We start from the raw sequence: 6,418 nt of genomic DNA, 5'->3' as shown, positions 1-6,418 counted from the left end.
TCACAAAGTGACTATGCCAAGTTGTCATATCTTTCCTACTATCTGGAAATTAAAAAATGTTATCTTTATTATTTTACTGAATTCAAGGAAAGTTTAAAAGAATGAAAATTTAATATCCAAGCCTATTATTTGGCTCAAAGCGCAAAATCCAAAATCTCTAGTCATTTGGACTCTGAACCCTCAACCACTATTTTGAGTGTTTGAAAAACAAAAACTTACATTGTCTCATATTCCAGATAGAAAATCATTGATATGCCACTGCCATCCTAGCATTTCATAGCACGACCCATTATCAAAGACTGAGATGTGAGCCCATGGAGAAAAGTGTTATCAACCAGTGATATCATCCAAAGAAATTCAGAATCTGGAGTGTCCAAGTATCCCTTGAAAATAATTATAGACTCAAACACTCTGGTGCTAAGACATAATTTACACTGGATAAAATTTTAGCTGTTGGAAGAATCCCTGACAATCAAAATGTTGCTACTACAGGGGCGCCTGGGTGGCGCAGTCCTTAAGCGTCTGCCTTCAGCTCAGGGCGTGATCCCGGTATTATGGGATCGAGCCCCACATCAGGCTCCTCTGCTATGAGCCTGCTTCTTCCTCTCCCACTCCCCCTGCTTGTGTTCCCTCTCTCGCTGGCTGTCTCTATCTCTGTCAAATAAATAAATAAAATCTTAAAAAAAAAAAGTTGCTACTACAAATCCAAAGCCAACATGCCTTTTTTGCTAAATGTCATCATTAAATATTTACTCTTCATTTTCCCAGTTCTTTTCATAGGCCTGAGAAAACCCTAGTTAAATTTTTTTTCCCCACAGTTATAAATTGCAATGTCAGCTTGATCTTCCGTTACATTTCAAGTCTTTGACAACCCCTAAAAATAGTTATCAGTATTAAACCCTAAACATTTTTAAATTAAATTAAATTTAATTAATTAATCTATTTTTCTAGAAATGAATGTCTTGAACCAGAGCTAATGTGGGTTTGTACAGACCAATAGGCAAGAAACATTAATTCCACCTCCCCCAACATCTGCCACACAGAAAATCCAGCATGACTAATCATCTACCTTACAACTTGACAGAGAAAGAGCTGAAATAGCCAATTATTTTTTGGGCATCCCAAGGATTATCTGCTCAAACAACAAGAGAGAAAGTGTCCTGATGCCCACTGGATGAAGATAGACTATTCTGTGCTTTAAGACTGCAGTTATCCAGGAAGAAAGCTTAGGAATTGGGGTATAGTATTCTGATAAGTTTCTCCTTGCATATCTTCCGAAAGTAATCATTTGTATACAAGCCTCGGGTTGAAGAATAATTAGTGTTACCCCTTCCCTCTCTGTTATGATCCATCTGGCTCCTTATTTTTACACTTTAACATCTTCAAAGAAAGAAAGAAAGCTCCTAACACTATGAGCCAAAAAATGTTTTCAACTTTCTACTACCCCTCATTTTTTGTTTCTTTAAAACAGTACAGATAGAATGAGAGGACCTTTTTGTTCCTTGCATTTATAAATTTAAAGCTTGCCTCATGAATATTCAGACAAGATAAAATGTCTAGTCAGTCATCACAGTGGAACTTCTTGCGATGATGGAAATGTTCTAGATTTTCACTGTCCAACACAGTTGCTGCTAGATACATTTGGCTATGGGCACTTGCAATGTGGATACTGCAACTAAGAAAACTACATTTTTAAATTTTATTGTATTTAAATTAATTTGAATTTGAATAGCTACAGACGGCTTGCAGCTACTTACTGGACAGTACAGGTCTAGACATTATGACTTGAAAGGCACCAAGTAGGTTCTTCTGTCCCCAATTCCTGTAACCCTAATTTCTCAAAGTGCCTCAGCCTCCATGAGCTGAAAGTGACCCTTAAAGACATGGGATGCAGAATGAAATTAAAACTATGATCCAGTCAACATTCCTGGTTGCAAACACAAGTCAATGCTAGTTGACTTACACATACCAATATATTTTTGCAGGTATACAGAGCCCCCAAAAATCAACAGGAAGCCTGAAGAATGAAGCTTGAGCTAGCACAGATGAATCTGATGCATGGCCAAGATCCTGCCATCAAGAACAGTCTGAGTAGGACGCCATTACTGGCCTTCACAGCACTGGACACTTGCCACCGTGCTGCAGGATTCTTTCGCCCTTGGTCTGCTCGCCATTGACCTTTTCACTCCACAGTGGCCACTTCAAATAACTTCTGACTGAACTCTTGTCATTTGTAAGATATTGCCAGTCCATGGGGTAGAAATATTTGCCTGACTTTTGGGTTCATAGACACGGACTTCTTCCTATTTGGGGGCCAGGGAGGGGGACTGGAGTAGGCCAAAGCATTCACTTAAATGAAAAGTTCCAATTTTATTTCTAAAAAAATTAACCTTACTGCAAACTGTGAAGAAGTGTAAGTACAATCAAACTGACATTGCTATATAGAAAAATGTTCTCAATTTTTTTGAATTTTCTGAATATGGTTTTTATTAATTAATCATTAACCACTGAAGTATAACACAAATTGTATAATTATAATTAGTTATAATTATATATAATTGTTCATGAAGTTAAATTCATAATTTATAATCGCCTTGGTTAAGCTAATAGTTGATGCTATTCAAACCTCTGTGAAAGAAGTCTGCACTGCTTGGTGTGCGCCTGCCATCTAGTGGCAAGACACATTAATACCATCATAGAGATCCTAGAGGGCTTCAAAGGCCAACTTCACCAGAGACAGTTTTTTCCACTTTACAATTTTCCCAAAGCGTGGACCCAATCAACCACACATTTCTTACGCCTTGGGAATTATCTCCCATTATATTCAATCACATTTCATATTAATTGCAAACTATAGATCTCTGAGAGCCAAAGTGTATCTTAGCATCACCTGTAACCACATCCCCTAAGCCAGTTTCCCTAAGATTGTTTTTATTTTATGTGTGTCCAGAAACAACATGTGGTTTGGGCATGCTACTATTCTCCCACAGAGAATATTTTGGCCACTATAATAAAAGTGCAAATTAACACTAGAGTCATTGATGTCATGGATTGCTGACTCATAAAAGGATTTTTTTTTTCAAAAAGTGGTAAGTTTACTTTAAGAAAACATTAAAAGAGGATTATCAGTATTTTTGCAGACCACTCTAGGAAGGATGGGTGAATTGTAAGTAAAAGAATACATCCAGATCTCAACTTTATTGCTTCCTGTCCTTGTAAATTTAGAAGGCAGAATTTGTCACGTACTATATACCCTAATTGCAAAATCAATATAATCAATTTCTCACATAGCCGAGAGTAATAAAATTGACCTACACTTCAAAGATGCAATGTTTCCCTCTAAGAACACTTTTAAAAGGAAAGAGAAACTATCAAGCAAGTGACCTAATAAAGGTTCTTGTAGGCGGTTTGGCTGAAAAGATGACATCAGGACGGTACAGTAGAGACAGCATGAATGGAGGTCTTAGAGACCGGGTGGGTCCATGGCTCCCCAGGCTTGGTGGCCATGTTATTCTTGACTCACACGATGAAAGGAAGTAAGTAAAAATTTTAATTTGGATCTGGAAGAAGGAAGAAGATTTGGAGTATTAACCATGAGAGCAGAATAGATTTGAGATTTGGGGACTAAAGAATCTGGGGGAGTGATTCAAAGTAGATCTTGACTGGAGAGAGAAGAGGAAAATCAACTTTCCTTTGTGGGAAGAGGGTCTGATGACAGGGATTTTGAAAGTTTGGAGGTGAATAACTTTGATAAACTACCAAGTGGGTGGAGCTTCCAGGGAGAGGCCTGGTAAGGACCGAATCACTGTTCTTAGGATCTGGGTAAGCCAGGTAAGAGGGTCTTTCTCCTCCTCTTGCATGACCCCTTTGGCCTCCTGCTTGCCTGGCCATCCCTTTTCCCTTAGTGTTGCCCTCTCTCTCTTTAGCTGTGGCCAATTGTCTTTTTCATAAATGGCCATAGTGGTTTTATCAAAATTATTACATGAAATTCACAATTTGATGTAATTATTGAGTACCTAAAATTTGTGAGTTGAACCTGCTGTACTTCTCGCTAAAGAGTAAGTCTTGGGGCACCTGGGTGGCTCAGTTGTTTAAGCGTCCGACTCTTGGTTTGGGCTCAGGTCATGATCTCAGGATCCTGAGATCAAGCCCCTGTTGGGCTCTGAGCTTGTCATGGAGCCTACTTGGGATTTTCTCTCTTCCTCTCCTTCTCCCCTTCCCCCCTCTTCCTCCCCTATCTCCCCCCCCCATGTACATGCTCTCTCTCTTCTCTCTCTCAAAAAAAAGTCTCTAGTGAATTTTCTTCCTAATCATCTATGACCTTCAAATTGTTTTCCTGTTGATGCAGAGCCTTAGATAAGGCAAAGAAAAAAAGCAAAGGCTCTCTATTCTAAAATTAAAGTTATACCTCCACTCTCATCAGAGCCTAATATCTAGAGATTGGCTACTCACCAAAGAGCTTACATTTGTGCATGCCTGCTTATGCCTGCTTAATTAGAGCCTATGCAGAGATAAGTCTTGTCATCTTGCAGCTTTGAAGATGATTATTCCTGAGCTAGACTTTTTTTTTCCAAGATAAGAGTGATACTCTTGAAGAACCTTGGCAAGACTGTCAAAAGAGGGGCAGCGTCCACTCCCTACACAGACACACTTCACGCTTTATTCCACTCTTTATAGTTTGGGAAATGCCACTTTACTTTTCATACTTTAGTAGTCATCAGTGGCTTTCCATCACAGATTTGCTAGTCTTTGTGGGAGTATTTCAGTCCTGGGAGGGACTTTTATTTCTTGTTTTTAGATTCTTCTGGTTGGGAGCATAAGGTTGATATTCATGGGAAAAGTTGAGGATTCCAGGAAAGCTGTGTTTTTATACTAACCTACCCTACAGGATATCCAATAAAGAGTATAAGGTTCGCACCAAAATAAAATGATTCACTGGGTCAGAAATATTCTCATTTCAATTATTTAAAAACCCACAGAAATTTGACGGGCATTTTCTATGATTGTTTTAATAGATGTGCGAAGAGATTTGATGCGTGTGTGTCACACAGTAGCTACTTCCGGGAAGATTAGCTTGCTTTTAATCTACTCAACAGAAAGATAATCTCAAAGACATAAGAGTTTAGATTTCTTTGAATTTATGCCACTCGGTACCGTTTTTTTCATTCAATCTGGTTGCTGTGTAGTGTGAATACACACATTCATTAATGCTAAGTGAAATTGTGCATGGTCATTATATAATTCAGACACACTACATTTATAGAGGTGTTTCCGTTTGGAAGCAGGTGCGTTCATAATCAGCTGAAGGGAAAAAGGAAACAATTTCAAACGCATTTGTATTTTTTCCGTTTCATCGATCATAAAACCAGCGCTTTGGTCTAACTACCTTTAGAAGCCCTTCCAGGATTTTCAGCAACCACTTTAGAACCAGCTACACGCTAAATTTAGAATTGCCGCCACAAAAGAACACCTCATAGTGAAGAATGGGCTGGGAAAAGCACACGGGAGAAGCCCCGACTCCTGTCAGGGAGCGGTGCGAATGGTGATGTATAACCACTAAGTAACGTTGACGAGAAAGTTCCAATTCTCAGAGCAAGTAATTTGTAATTCTAACTCCGAAGATCTCTGGATTCACAACCCCAGAGCTTCTTCCTCCTTCCCCAGTCCCCTTCCACGCCAGAAAACAGCTCCACAGCCCTTCTGAGGGGTTCATTCCCGCTTCCCCCTCCACCCAAAAAACGTGTAACAAAGTAGGTTTCGTCGCCCAACAATGTAGCAGGTCTGGGAAATCGGCCCCGCCCTTGCTGCCCTCTGCCTGTTTGCCAGGACCCACAAGTTGAAGCGGGAATTTTCCAGGGTGGAGGCAAGGACACTGCCTCAGCGCCTGAAGACTTTGTAGTAGCGCATCTACCGGGGTGTGCGACTCGCTCCCTACCTGCCTCCGCAGGTGAAGGGTCCCGCGCGCCCCAGGTCAGCTTCCGGGGTCGCCTCCGACCCCTCCCCTCCCCCGCGTGCGTCTCTGCGCGAAGTGCGGCCGCTGCAGCTCCGGGACGGCGCCAAGCTGCGGGGGACGGCGCCAAGCTGCGGGCGACGGCGGGGGCTTGGCTGCGGGGGGGCGCCCTCGCCCCCGCCCGACACCCGGAGCGAGCGCCCCCGACCCGAGCAGCGGCTCCCGCCTCCTCCACTTTACCCCGAATCACGGTTGCAGCGGGGAGGCGGAAGGGCCAAGGTGGGCACCTTCACTCCCACCTCGGGCGCCCCTGAGGTACCCAGCGGCGAGGGGGCGCGGGATTAGGAGGGGCCCCGGGGTGCAGGGGAGAGCGTCCGGAGCGCCCAGAAAGCCCGCCCGAGGGCGCAGCGGGCCGCGCGGGTGGAGGCGGCCGGGGGACGGAGGGGCGGGGAGGCGGGAGATCGGAAG

Source organism: Ailuropoda melanoleuca, chromosome 18 (assembly GCF_002007445.2).
Source record: "Ailuropoda melanoleuca isolate Jingjing chromosome 18, ASM200744v2, whole genome shotgun sequence".
Classification (NCBI taxonomy): domain Eukaryota; kingdom Metazoa; phylum Chordata; class Mammalia; order Carnivora; family Ursidae; genus Ailuropoda; species Ailuropoda melanoleuca.
This window is presented reverse-complemented; position numbering follows the sequence as displayed.